Genomic DNA, 15431 nt, shown 5'->3' with positions numbered 1-15431 from the left:
ATCATCTTTGAAAATTCATGGAAGGTGGGAGAGATTCCAGGGGACTGGAAGAAGGCAAATATAATGCCAATCTATAAAAAGGGGCATAAGAATAAATTACGGGGAATTACAGACCAGTCAGCTTAACTTCAGTACCCGGAAAGATAACGGAGCAAATAATCAAGCAATCAATATGCAAACATCTAGAAGATAATAATGTGGTAAGTAACAGTTAGCATGGATTTGTCAAGAAGAAATCTTGTCAAACCAACCTAATAGCTTTCTTTGAGAGGGTAACAAACTTTGGGGAGAAGCAGTAGATGTGGTATATCTTGACTTTAATAAGGCTTTTGATACTGTCTTGCATGACCTTCTCATAAACAAACTAGGGAAATACAACCTAGATGGAGCTACTATATGGTGGGTCCATAACTGGATGGAAAACCATTCCCAGAGAGTAGTAAACAGTGGTTCACAGTCAAGCTGGAAGGGCATATCCGGTGGGGTCTGGTTCTTTTCAATACCTTCATCAATGATTTATATAATGGCACTTATAAAGTTTGCAGATCCTACAAATTGGGCGGGGTTGAAAGTGCTTTGGAGGATAGGATTAAAATTCAAAATGATCTGGACAAACTGGAGAAATGGTCTGAAGTAAATAGGATGAAATTCAATAAGGACAAATGCAAAGTACTCCACTTAGGAAGGAACAATCAAAAACACAGACAAAATGGGAAATGACTGCCTAGAAAGGAGTACAGTGGAAAGGGATTGTGAGTCATAGTGGATCACAAGCTAAATATGAGTCAACAGTGTAACACTATTGCAAAAAAAAGGGAACATCATTCTGGGCTGTATTAGCAGGAGACATGAGAAGTAATTCTTCCACTCTACTCACACTACTGATTAGGCCTCAACAGGAGTATTGTGTCCAGGGAAGATTGAAAAAATTGGGTCTGTTTAGTCTGGAGAAGAGAAGACTGATGGGGGACATGATAACAGTTTTCAAGTACATAAAAGGTTGCTACAAGGAGGAGGGTGAAAAATTGTTCTCGTTAACCTCTGAGGATAGGACAAGAAGTAGTGGTCTTAAATTGCAGCAAGGGCAGTTTAGGTTGGACATTAGAAAAAACTTCCCAACTATCAGGGTGGTTAAGCACTGGAATAAATTGCCTACGGAGGTTGTGGAATCTCCATCAGTGGAGGTTTTTCAGAACAGGATAGACAAACATCTGTCAGGAATGGTCTAGTTTATTCCTGAGTCCTGCCTTGAATGCAGGGGACTGGACTAGATGATCTGTTGGGGTCCCTTCCTGTGCTACACTTCCATGATTTTACGATTCTAAGTTCCCATTTAAACCAAAATGCTTCATTCAAGGAAGGGGGCAAAGCCATCAACGACCAGCTTACACTGAGCTGCATTTTGCTGGATATGATCATACACTGTTCCTCAGAAATCTGTGGGGTCTGACCCTCCCCTGCCCGGTACCTTGTATTGTCATTTGAGCCTGTGAACAGAGAGCTCAAAGTGGGTCAGAACTGCAGGGCCCAATCTTGTGCCATGCCACATACCAGGAGTCGGAGCCCAGCTGGAGAAGGGGCAAGGGTGACTTGGAGCCGCATATGCACCTTCCTAATTCTGAGCTGCTCCAGGGATTCCTTTAATTTACAGCAGCCTTGTATGACTGCCCGTGGGCTGCTCCATTCAGGCCACTGCACCTTGTCCCAGAAAGCCCTGGGGTCAGCAGCATGGGGTGTTTACAGCAGCCCTACACAACCCTGCATTGGGGAAATTCCACCGGGGGCTGTTCCACTTCCTCCTCCTTCACATTCCTCTAGAGGCATACAGGGGTTGCGGGGGTTGCGGGGAGGGGAATGTGTCCTGTAGTGTGTCTCCCCCACTGTCCCTGTCCACGCATGGAAATGACAACACAAGGGGGAGACTCAGGGCCCCAAGTAGGTGGATCGGATAGCACTGTGTTCAGCGGTCACCACTTGAGGCTGGGGGCGGGGGGTGAAGACTTTGCTGGGGGGACCCCAGCCTGTAATCCCTGCCATGTGGTGCAATTGGCTCCATTCCCAAGTAAAAAGAAACTGCTCTTCAGAAGTATTTTTATGAGCCTGGGAATAAGCTGTCTCTGGCAGGGTTGGCTTAGGAACATCCGGAGTCTGTCTGACTCTATCAAGGCATGGAAAACCGCTTGTCCTCCCCTTGATTTGAGGGTCACAGAAACCTGGTGCAGAGCAGGAGCAGGTAAACTGAGACCTCATCATCAAGGGACATTTTCCTACAAACTCATGCAGGCAGCGACGGGCTGGTACTCACGCCACTGGGATAGAGTATGGCAGACGATGGAGAGGAAGAAAAAGGGAAGAAAGTTATCCTGCCAGTGTCGGGGATCTGAGTTCCGTAACCAGCACGAGAGCACCGCGAATAATTGTTTTTTTGGTTCAGTGGCTGTTCAAATCCCAAACACGAATTCAGTTCATTTTGACCTGCAGCTGATTTTTTTTCTTAATGAAACAGGAAACCAAAAAGATAAAACCCTTTCCACAGCTGATAAAAGCAACATGCTGAAAAGAGCTATCCGTTTGAAATGAAACAGCAGAACAGTTCATTCTGACGGTTCCAACATTTTGTTTTCAGGTTGTTTTGGCCAAAACTATTTGCCGAATTCAGCCTAAATTTGTGAATCGTCGGGGTGACCCAAACGATGAATTTTTTTGGTGAATTTACTATTTGCCAAAACAATATATATACGTTCAACTCACTCCGCTAACACCCTTCAGTTAGCTAATCCATTCGCCTGCTGGCAGAAACGGGCTTGGGAAGCAACTGTGATTGCCACTGGTAGCACCCGCAGCCATACGCACGTTGCGCACGGTGCGTACCACTGGCAGGGGCGAGGACAAGCAGCACCAGCCGCTCCAGTGCCCACTCAGGTTTGGCCCCACCAGCCCTCCATTGTAATGGGGAAGCTGTGGGGCCAAAATAGAGTAAACAGCATTGTGGGGGTCGCAGTGCCACTCAGGTGTGGCCCTGCAGCCTCTCTGTCATGAAGGAAGGCTGGCGGGGCCAAACCTGCATGGTGCTACAACCCCCGTGCGCTAGGCCACAATGCCGCCCACACAACTTTGTCTCCATCCCACATCATGACAAAGGGGCTGCAGGGCCAAAGCTGAGTGGGAACACAGGGCAGTGGGAGTGCCCTGCACTGCTCCTCCTTGCAGCTGCCACGGGGCTGGCTCCTGCACCAGGGTCCCTGCAGGTGGCCTGCCTGGCCTCACCCTGCTTCCAGCATCCCATGTCCCCTCTCAGTGATGGGCAGCAGGGCGCGCCAGGCTGGAAGGCAGGGGCTGAGCGTGGCACGGACTCAGCAGGCGAGGCTCTGGGGCCAGCAGCTGCAGCCAGGATGGCACCACAGGGATTGATGGAGCGTACCATGGGGATAATTTCTGGGGACAACCCTAATCTACTTGCTTGATCCCTGCAGAGGATCAGACCAGCTGCCCATCAGCTTTGCTGCTATGTTGCTTTTGACTTTATTGTTCCAGACCCTTACACCTGAAGCTTTTGCACTGCTCCACTTTTTAGCATGTTACCTGTTGCATACAGCTTTAAACACATCCCAGCATGGAGCTGTACAAAAAATCAGGCTACAAACGCACATGCAGACTCAGAAGTGGATTGGGAAGTGGTTAGGAAATGAGTGTATGTGTAAGGGTGACAGATTACAATGCAACTGTACCAACGGGGTTTGTTCTTTTAAATTATCAATCCAATTTAGTTTTATTTTTTGGTTTGCTCCTCCAGCTTTGTTTCTGCGAGGAAGCAGAGTCTAGTGGTTAGTGCACAGGACTGGCCCGGAGGAGTTCTGGGGTCTGTTCCCAGCTCTGCCACTGACTCGCTGCATGAGCTTGGTTGAGTCCCTTCCTGTCTCTGGGCCTCAACGGTTCCCTCTGTAAAATGGGGATGATAATACTGACCTATCTTGTAGGGCTGTTGAGAAACTCACTTAATTATTGCTTGTTATTATTGATCTGACAGTAGTGCCTAGAGGCTCCATTGTGTCAGGCACTGTACATACACAATGACAGACCATCCATGTGCTAAAGCGTTTACAATGTAAGGGCAGGACTGGGACATCTCACTCACTCTGAACAGTACCTCATGCCAGATGCATTCCCACTGGAGACAACTGGGCTATCTATTGCGCCGAGTGAGCCAGGCTCTCTCACACCAGCCGTAACAAGGCCAGGCAGACAAAGGGATGCTGCTGATGGGGGAACAGGTGAGTCACTTAGCTGGTCAGAGCTGGGATTAGAAATGAGGGCTCCTGCTCCCAGCCCTGTGTCCCACCATGCTGCCTGCCTCCCAGGCTTTCGGGTTCTTTGTTAAAGAGTCAGGGGCACAACAAGCGGGGGAACCCTTCACCCCTGACTGGAGCTGGAAATCTGACCTGCCCCCATCATCACAGAGGGATGGCTGGGCCAAACCTGAGAGGGTTTATGACCCTATGTGCCTGCTTGGACCCCCACCTTTGCAGTCCTTCTGGCACCCATGGGTACCCGCCCCCCCCCAGCCCCAGGGAGAAGCAGAGCAGGGCACCGGGCACCCCCAGCCGGGGGGAGGGTTGGATCTGGGCTTTTGGTGCTTCCCGGGGAAGCAGAGACATGGAAGGAGGATGGGTCGGGCTCCCAGAACTGCCTGGCCCCTGGTGGAGATGGTGCTCTTAGCCTGACTGCCTCCGGGGTAAGAGCTCAGGGGTCAGGGTGAGGTCAGCATACCGTGGGGATGGGGCTGGATGCAGGGGGTAAGTGTGGAGCTGGGTGTGGGTGGGGCAATGTGGGGGGAAGAGCACAGAGCTGGTTGTGGGGCAGCAGGAGAGGAATGCGCGAGGCTGGGTGCAGGGCAGGGGAGGGAGAGCTCAGACCTCTCCTTAGGCAAAGTCTTGTTGCGCTCTGGAAGGAGGTGATGCTCCAAGTTCCTCCTCCAACAGTGCCCCAGGGAATGCGCCTGACCGTTTCCCCCCGGACCTGTGACCATTCCCGTTCGGCACTCCAAACCCCACGCTGAGGAACGTTCACTTGTGGCAACAAGAGGGGGGCCCCTGCTCAGTCAGCACAAGGAAATGAGGGGCTGCCCGTGTCTTTGCTAACCCAGGGAAGAGCAATCCCCTGCCTGCCACTTGACAACCGCATTTTTTTACATAGACTGAAGCAAGCAGCCTGAACGAACACCTTTGTGGTGACAGAATGAAAGGACTGCACACTTAGTTTTGGTTTTGACAGAAAAAAGAAAGGTGTTTGACAAAATCCATTCTGTCCTTGAACTGAAGTTAGTTGTTTGACTAAATGCTTCGCCTGTGTCAAAATTATTTATCAGACTTGCCTGTCATTCCAGGCAACCTGATTCCCAGCAGTGCTGGGGACCAGACCTGGGACACTGGGCTATTCTCAACAACTAGTTACAAATAAACTGTATCAAAGAGCTTCTTTCTAACTGAAAACTCAGCCTGGGATCTGAGAGTCAAGCTGGGCTTCCCTTCCCACACATCATCAGCACCGACAGAAAGGTTCTGCCCTTGGAGACATCTGTACACCCACATTTTCTGTCAGTGGGTTCGCACAGGCATCACTGATTGGGACCTAGTAAACAATTCTGTTGGTGATGCTAAGAGCGAATGGACTTCAGCTCCTTCTCCCAGAGCTGTGTGAGCCCTGCAGGGCTGAGAGAAGTAAAGGGAAGAGAAAAGGCTTAAGGGAAAGAAAGAAGAAGAAAGGAAAAGGGGAAATGAGCAGCACTAAAGTGAAAGAGAAAACAGTGAAGCTGAAAGAAGAGAAGATAGAAAATGTGGGAAAACGAGATGCTCTGCTAGAAAAGAGAAGGGGTGGAGTTAGACATACACATACCGCCATTGCAAACAATGTTATAAAAGTCTTTGGAAAAAGCGATTGATGAAAGTAACGCAGAGGAACAAGAACAATAAGAATGGGGAAAATCTGGTTCTTGAAATGCAGCCTTGTGTTGGGCATATTGAGCAAAGCAGTGGCCTACATTCCGGATGATTATTCCATCTGGGAGCACGTATTGCCTTGCTGAAATCCAGAGAGGTCTGAGCAAGTGTTAGAGGGCCAGGGGTCCAGGAGAGATGATAGCACAGCCTCTGAGAGTGTAATTCACCGGTGCCCACTGCGGAATCGTACTCCCCCCTGCTGCTATTCTCCTCTTGCTAGCGTTCTCTGGATGCTGTGCTTGTCGTGCATGCTCCCATCGCCCTCAGGAGCCAGCAGTTACTTAATGCAAAGCTCTCGTGCACGTATAGCATTGGCTGTGTCAGAGCATGCACCGCCAGATGTGCTCACAAACATTCATTCAACCCCTGCGCACAATCCAAGGAATTGCCAATCCATAAAACCCCAGCCAGCAGCGTGTGGCTCCTGGGTATGTGAAGAGGATGCTGGGTTCTTGGCAGCTGTTTTGGGAACATTAACTTATATGTCCCCACCGCAGGCCGAGTCAGTGAGGGGCCTCATGGAAAGCGGCTGCTGAATATTTCTGAATCTTCCTTCAATCCTGTGGCTCCTACTTCTCTGGAGGAACGAAACCAGTTAACCGACATTGTTCAGGGGAGATAGTCCTGCTGTTCTGAGAGGCTCCCATCTTCTTTTGCAGACATCAGGACTTAGAGATATACTCCTGCATTACCCTGGAGCAATAATAATAATTCTTAGCACTTACATGGCACCTTCCATCCATAAATTCCAATGTGGGGCTGTCTTATTATCCCTCTTTTCATAGCTGGAGAAACTGAGGTGCAGAGAGAGGTGGTGACCTATATTTTGAAGAATTGGCCGCTGATTTTTGGGGAGGGTCAACTTCAAAGAACTAAGACCTGATTTCCTGAGGGGCTGCCCATGCACAGATCCCGTTGACTACAGTTCTCAGTGCTTCTGGAAATCAGGCCCAAAGTGCTGGAACCAAACTGTGTTCTTGTGCAGTGCCTTAACGACAAGACCACTCATAAAAAACACCAAACCCTGTTATAAAACAGCAGTAAAGGAAACTGGGCCATTCCATGATGCCTGGGACTCAAATACTCTCAGCCATGGTAGGGGTTGTCACCATATACATTTCAATCCTGAAACAATCAGTTGTATCTAAACAGCAAACACCAGTGTCCCAGCCAAATCTCAGCACATGCAAATGTGTTCTGCCTCTCTACATTCCCCTGCAGTTTCAGCTGGATACAGCATTTCCCTTCCCTGCCTCTCCTAACTGTACAATGTTTCTGTGCACAGTTAGACAGCTGCTCCAGGCCATCCCAGAGGTGGACACTTCAGTGATAGGTGTAGAGCTCCATGTATCACAGAGGGGTCTTGTAAAGCTTTATTAATTAATATTGGTAATGCACACGCCCTGGTGAGATGAAAGGTCTTGTAAAAGTGCAAAGTATTATTACTATTGAAAGCAGGAGTACCAAGGTGTGTTGACTGTGATAATTGTTAGTTTGTGATATGGAGCATGATGGGGAAAGGAGTTAGTTATTTGATTTTCTTTTTCTTTCCTTTTATTATATTTTGTGCCTGGTAAAATATTTGGATTATATTGAGTTTTAGATTGTGATACTTGGGCTTATCTATATCTCCCACATGTATACCTCTTTATACTCCAGTGGAGTTTTGGCTAAAATTGTTTCCTAGAAGATGAAGCCTGTTATTGGTTTCCTTGTGTCTGAACATTTAGAAATATGAACTACATTTACAAAAAATACTAAAGCAAACCTTTGGAAGATAGGAATTGCAAGCCCAGATCAGAGTTCATTCTCTGGTGTTCCGCCCCGGGCAGTGGCTAGGTCTGATGCCCCATCCCCCTTAATGACTTCACATGACAATATTGCAGTGATCTTTTTCTGTGTGAGTTGCTCGTGAATGGATGAGTCTGTGGAATTGCTTCCTGACCCCCAGAGGTGAATAGTTTGCACTCTGAAGCTTGAAAGTTGATTAACTTACAATCACTCTACTCACCAGGAACCCATTCCAGACTTTGTGTATCACAACCATTCTGGTGAGCTGTAAAACCCTCTCTAACATGCAGCTGGGGACAGGGGAGGCAGGCAGAAGCATACCCACCTCTAGCACTTGGAACTCAGCCGTCAAACCTGGTAGGTTTGCTGAGAGCTCAATGTCTAAGAGGTGGATCATTCACACACATTCCCTGGACACAGCAGGACACAGAAGGAAGAGGAAGAACAGAAAGCACAAAGGCACCAAAACCAGACTCCTAGGGAAGTGTTTCAAACATTAACACTTTCCCACCTGCTTTCATAGCTGGCAGTGCTAGATGAGAAGGAAGGGGAAGCTGTCACTTCAAGGAGATGATTATCTACTTCTCGGTTCTGGATGGGCGGGGGGACTTTACCCTTTCACAACAGGATGTAGAGAAACAGGGGCCCAAATTCAGCTCTTATGACACCCATGCATGCTGTGTTCATGGGGGCTTGTAAATGAGAGCTGAATTTGGGCCCGGGACCTTTCACTATATCGACACATAACTCTGAACAATTTACTTTGAATATTAATGTTGCTTATGGTAAATAGCAAGTATTTTTATGATGTTTCTCCATACATAAAAGACTTTGTCAGGCTTTATTTTAGATCAAGAGACTATGCAAACAAGAAAGAAGAGACGTGAAGTCTCCAAGAGGGAGCACAATGTGTGTATGCTCCCCCGGTAACAGTCTGCACTGAACAGAACACAAAATGGTTGCTGCTTTCTGCAGCCTGAAGAGTCCTTAGAGATATCAGAGGTGCAGTGCACAGAAGCAGGGTCCTAACACGTACATAGCTTATATACATCACAGTTTGGTGAAAATGAGATCCTGCTCCTGTAAGCATAATTTCCTAGAATCCCTCACACACTGCAAGTTTTGGGGGAATCTCTGCCCTTGGTTTGTGGGTCTCTGAGCAGGGAGAGTTTGGCAGATCTCTTTACTTGACCATTCAAATGCTGAATGGTAACTTTGTGTGTCTTAAAAAAAAGTCTGTAAGGGCACATAAATGAATCCCAGTCACTTGAGTGCATGTGCCTGACCCAGCTGCAGGGAAAACCAGGGCAGTCATCAACCTCTAACGCTGGTTATTAGTGATGGGAGAACTCCAAAGACGCCAAGGTTCCGACAAGTGTCCAAAAGTCTTACCTGGGTTCCAGTATGTCCCGGAACTGGGGCAGAGACCCCAGGAGATCATCCCATCTCTGGGCACCTGCACATCTTCGCTTCGCAGAGTACTGCGCGTTTTCTGCCAACCTGATGAAATAATTGTGTAGTGTTGCTGAGTCACAATGAGGCAATTGCCACATCCTGATGCTACGGCAAGGCGCAAGAGCTAGAACAAGGACAGTTTAATAGGGCCCTGTGTGCCTAGAGTGCACGGGGCAGATGACCCAAGTGAAACATGGGTGGCAGCCCTAATTCTGGCCTGGTCTAAAACCAGGAAGTGCAGCAACCTATGAAAATGAGGGAAAGAAATAGACCCAAATATCTTCCAATTTCAATACAGATTGGGCTGTGAGGGGATCTCACTGGGCCCTAAGAGGAGACAGTGGGGAGCAACAGCATATTGTGGTTACTTTCACTCCATATTCACTGATTCCTCTGTTCCCAGACAGTAATGGAATACAATTAAACCAAGGGGATTTAATGGGGAACATAAGCCTAGCAGCAAGATCTGTCCAGTTGTGGCTAGTCTTACCTGGGAATTGGAACAAGCCCCTTCACCCAATCATTGAAAATTAGGCTGCACAAACCCCGGAGAATATAGGGAAGGCAACTTTTGTAGTGTTAGGGTTGGGAAAGTTGGCCTCGATGTGACCTAACAGGCCTTTTCCATTTTACTGAGCTTGAGACCCAAATTTACGTGTGTCTCTCATTAGCAGAGCTCAGTGCTGATTGTTGGAAATTATTGACATCCGAAATGCTGACTCTGAGGTTACAGAAAGTGAACCTAGCAGTGGCAGTTCAATGCCCAACGGCCCCCTCCTCTTCTCATTGTTCTTTGTGGGCTGTTGTTTTTTTGTGGTGTCCCTCAACACAGGTTTTGTTCCTGCATTGTAAAGGCCAGTTCCCTGGGTTTGGCCTGGGTGGGTGGAGAAGTGTGGGGTGAGGTGATCATATTTATTCTGAAGTGGTTTTGGAGATGGTTTGCTAGAAAACATCGCATTGGAAGGAGAGGACCATTTGACTGACACAAAGGGAAAATACAGCCAGCCAGCACCTTTGCTCTGCGGTCACGGAGATGGCACGACTCTTTTTCCCCCCGCTAAAAAACCCATATGCGTCACGGCCAAATAATGCCGATTTCGCATGGCTTTTGACTAAACCCGAAAGCTAAGAGAAAGGCAGAAAATCTGTGGAAATTACCAGGCAGAGCTAAACCACAAGAGGAAAAGAGTTCGACTCTTCTCAGGGCCCAGCATTACGGGAAATATTGCTCTGGGTGCTATTACTAATACCTGCTGAATAAATATCAAGCTGCTAAATAGTTATCACACACATTAATAATCAGACCTAGCATAATATTTAATCAAATAATTTAGTCTGAAGCAGGACTTTGCTTTTAATTACAGTTTTTCTTTTAAGATAACTGTACAAATTAGCTAGATTTATGAAGTCACTCAACACCATACCCCTGCCTGCACTATGGCTGAACAATTAAAATGCCCATTCTTGAACAGTAGACTTGTTTAATCTGGTAAAGGACCCGTGGAGGCATTCAAAGAAATATTTTTGCTTTCGTTACCTACTGGCTTTCAATGTGGTTCCATGTTGGATGACGGTGGTCTTTACAAATGACATGCAAAGGAAAATACCAATAGCATGCGCTTGCGGCCTCTTTTTGGTTTTTAATGATGGATGAAGAAGGCTTCACAGTTGTTTGTTTATTATTTGTGTCGGGGAGGTGACTCTGGTTATTTTTCACAGTCGAACTCTGAGTCTTGGCTCCCTGCTTTTCATGGAAGGCTTTAATAACAATAGAAGAGCTGGCACAATAAAAACAGCAGGAACACCATGCAAAGCAAGATTTCTACTTTCAGAGTAACAGCCGTGTTAGTCTGTATTCGCAAAAAGAAAAGGAGTACTTGTGGCACCTTAGAGACTAACCAATTTATTTGAGCATAAGCTTTCGTGAGCTACAGTGAGCTGTACAGAAAGCTGTAGCTCACGAAAGCTTATGCTCAAATAAATTGGTTAGTCTCTAAGGTGCCACAAGTACTCCTTTTCTTTTTAAGATTTCTACTGAAACTGCTGAAATCCTTTAGATTTTCAGTTTATTGCTAATAGTATTTATTATTTGTATGGTGCCTAGAGGCCAAGGCCCCACTGTGCCAGCCATTGTACAAACATATAACAAATGCCCCAAAGAGCTTACAGTGCAAATACCCTAAATAACTCAAATGCCCGAGATACACTAAGGAGAAAATTGTTCTCACCAAGAAACTCCCTTGTTAAAGATCCAATATTTCCCCTTCAGGAGAGAGGCAGAAAAACCTCCCACTCCTCCTCTCTGTGACCTCCAGTGAGCCATCTGACAACACCGGGGAAGACCAAACCTGACCCAGCTATTTATCCCCCTTTCCAGGCACTCTTTATCGCCCATGGATCGGAACAAAGGTCAGAACTCCGTGCTTTATCCCTTTGTGGGTCATGGTTAGTCTCATCATGGAGGCCCCGCAGCTCTAGGTAATAGCTCCCAGAAGGAACGTGAGTTTCTAGCAAGCTTGGCTGGGGCTCCCCTGGGTCCCAGAGAGTGACCCTCCCCAAACCTCGCTCTGCCCTTTCGGAGTCTGCCCACCCCTGGGAGGAAGTGTTCAGTAAGCAGGGGGGGCTGGGCTTCTGGGAGCCGAGCCCTGAGATATATTTTCCCACAGGGACTAAATCCCAGTGCAATTCTCTTGGGGTAAAGCAAACGACCAACTCAAACATCGCTGTGCTGCTTGCCAAGGAAGCCTATGGCTGCTACAAGAGAAGAGATGGTCTAAGGACATAAAACATGAAGATGGGAAGAGATGGCGAATCCAGTCTGCAGAGCACACACTTATATTCCCAACTCCCCACTTTGTCTCCCTGGCTCAATGTCACAGGGACTCCCTGGCTTCCCCATCTCCTCCTGGGCTGTGATTCCTGTGTCCATGAGCAGCCCAGTGACACCTGCACCTCGGGCAAGCATGCACCCACAGCACAGTGTATGGTGTGCACAGCACAGCCTGGCCCTAATGGCAACTCTCACACTGTAGGTGCCCGGCATGGGCGCAGGACCTGACCCTGGGGTGGCTGCCGAGGCTCACACAATGGGCCGACTCAGTAAGTTTCGTTTCTGAGCGGGGCAGCTCCTGTCTGACGGGGAAATGAAAACCAGAAAGAGCATTTCCAAGCCCGGGCTTCCCCCTCACATGGCCCCTTCCTCCTTCGCACCCAGCCTGCAAGCACCTCATCCAGAGACGTGTGAAGAGCTGACTCACGCCCTATGCTTTCCCCACCTCCCATGGCTGCCTCCAGCATGGCTCATGGCAGCCTCCCACTGGGACCTCCCTGACATCCGCACCAAGTGCCTCACGTACAGACAGAGCCAGCTGTGCCAAGGACCACTGCTGGGGGGATCCTGCCACTGCCCCTGCCCCAGAGCGCCTGGGAAGTAACACACCGCTCTGCTGGGACACCTGAACTGGGACTGCATGCACAGAAATGCCACCTCATGCCAGCGGTGCCCAGCCTGGCTCTGCTGGGTCCCACCTCATGCCAGCGGTGCCCAGCCTAGCTCTGTGGGGTCCCACCTCATGCCAGCGGTGCCCAGCCTGGCTCTGCTGGGTCCCACCTCACGCCAGCAGTGCCCAGCCTAGCTCCGTGGGGTCCCACCTCACGCCAGCGGTGCCCAGCCTGGCTCTGTGGGGTCCCACGTCGTGCCAACCGTGCCCAGCCTAGCTCTGTGGGGTCCCACCTCACGCCAGCGGTGCCCAGCCTGGCTCTGCTGGGTCCCACCTCATGCCAGCGGTGCCCAGCCTGGCTCTGTGGGGTCCCACCCCATGCCAGCGGTGCCCAGCCTGGCTCTGTGGGGTCCCACCTCACACCAGCAGTGCCCAGCCTAGCTCTGTGGGGTCCCACCTCACGCCAGCGGTGCCCAGCCTGGCTCTGTGGGGTCCCACGTCGTGCCAACGGTGCCCAGCCTAGCTCTGTGGGGTCCCACCTCACGCCAGCAGTGCCCAGCCTGGCTCTGCTGGGTCCCACCTCACGCCAGCGGTGCCCAGCCTAGCTCTGTGGGGTCCCACCTCACACCAGCGGTGCCCAGCCTAGCTCTGTGGGGTCCCACCTCACGCCAGCGGTGCCCAGCCTGGCTCTGTGGGGTCCCACCTCACGCCAGCGGTGCCCAGCCTGGCTCTGTGGGGTCCCACCTCACACCAGCGGTGCCCAGCCTAGCTCTGTGGGGTCCCACCTCACGCCAGCGGTGCCCAGCCTGGCTCTGTGGGGTCCCACGTCGTGCCAACCGTGCCCAGCCTAGCTCTGCTGGGTCCCACCTCGTGCCAGCGGTGCCCAGCCTAGCTCTGTGGGGTCCCACCTCACGCCAGCGGTGCCCAGCCTAGCTCTGCTGGGTCCCACCTCACGCCAGCGGTGCCCAGCCTGGCTCTGCTGGTCCCACCTCATGCCAGCTGTGCCCAGCCTGGCTCTGCTGGGTCCCACCTCGTGCCAGCGGTGCCCAGCCTGGCTCTGCTGGGTGCCACCTCACGCCAGCGGTGCCCAGCCTAGCTCTGTGGGGTCCCACCTCACGCCAGCGGTGCCTAGCCTGGCTCTGTGGGGTCCCACCTCACGCCAGCGGTGCCCAGCCTAGCTCTGCTGGGTCCCACCTCACTCCAGCGGTGCACGGCCTGGCTCTGCTGGTCCCACCTCATGCCAGCAGTGCCCAGCCTGGCTCTGCTGGGTCCCACCTCGTGCCAGCGGTGCCCAGCCTGGCTCTGCTGGGTCCCACCTCGTGCCAGCGGTGCCCAGCCTAGCTCTGTGGGGTCCCACCTCACGCCAGCGGTGCCCAGCCTAGCTCTGCTGGGTCCCACCTCACGCCAGCGGTGCCCAGCCTGGCTCTGCGGGGTCCCACCTCATGCCAGCGGTGCCCAGCCTGGCTCTGTGGGGTCCCACCTCAAGCCAGCGGTGCCCAGCCTGGCTCTGCTGGGTCCCACCTCACGCCAGCAGTGCCCAGCCTGGCTCTGCTGGTCCTACCTCACGCCAGCAGTGCCCAGCCTGGCTCTGCGCGGTCCCACCTCACGCCAGCGGTGCCCAGCCTGGCTCTGTGGGGTCCCACCTCACGCCAGCGGTGCCCAGCCTGGCTCTGCTGGTCCCACCTCATGCCAGCTGTGCCCAGCCTGGCTCTGCTGGGTCCCACCTCGTGCCAGCGGTGCCCAGCCTGGCTCTGCTGGGTGCCACCTCACGCCAGCGGTGCCCAGCCTAGCTCTGTGGGGTCCCACCTCACGCCAGCGGTGCCTAGCCTGGCTCTGTGGGGTCCCACCTCACGCCAGCGGTGCCCAGCCTAGCTCTGCTGGGTCCCACCTCACTCCAGCGGTGCCCAGCCTGGCTCTGCTGGTCCCACCTCATGCCAGCAGTGCCCAGACTGGCTCTGCTGGGTCCCACCTCGTGCCAGCGGTGCCCAGCCTGGCTCTGCTGGGTCCCACCTCGTGCCAGCGGTGCCCAGCCTAGCTCTGTGGGGTCCCACCTCACGCCAGCGGTGCCCAGCCTAGCTCTGCTGGGTCCCACCTCACGCCAGCGGTGCCCAGCCTGGCTCTGCGGGGTCCCACCTCATGCCAGCGGTGCCCAGCCTGGCTCTGTGGGGTCCCACCTCAAGCCAGCGGTGCCCAGCCTGGCTCTGCTGGGTCCCACCTCACGCCAGCAGTGCCCAGCCTGGCTCTGCTGGTCCTACCTCACGCCAGCAGTGCCCAGCCTGGCTCTGCGCGGTCCCACCTCACGCCAGCGGTGCCCAGCCTGGCTCTGTGGGGTCCCACCTCACGCCAGCGGTGCCCAGCCTGGCTCTGTGGGGTCCCACCTCACGCCAGCGGTGCCCAGCCTAGCTTTGTGGGGTCCCACCTCAAGCCAGCGATGCCCAGCCTGGCTCTGCTGGGTCCCACCTCACGCCAGCGGTGCCCAGCCTGGCTCTGCGGGGTCCCACCTCACGCCAGCGGTGCCCAGCCTGGCTCTGCGGGGTCCCACCTCACGCCAGCGGTGCCCAGCCTGGCTCTGTGGGGTCCCACGTCGTGCCAACGGTGCCCAGCCTAGCTCTGTGGGGTCCCACCTCACGCCAGCAGTGCCCAGCCTGGCTCTGCTGGGTCCCACCTCACGCCAGCGGTGCCCAGCCTAGCTCTGTGGGGTCCCACCTCACACCAGCGGTGCCCAGCCTAGCTCTGTGGGGTCCCACCT

This window comes from Chelonia mydas, chromosome 13 (assembly GCF_015237465.2).
Source record: "Chelonia mydas isolate rCheMyd1 chromosome 13, rCheMyd1.pri.v2, whole genome shotgun sequence".
NCBI lineage: Eukaryota > Metazoa > Chordata > Testudines > Cheloniidae > Chelonia > Chelonia mydas.
Note: the sequence above shows the minus strand (reverse complement) of the source record.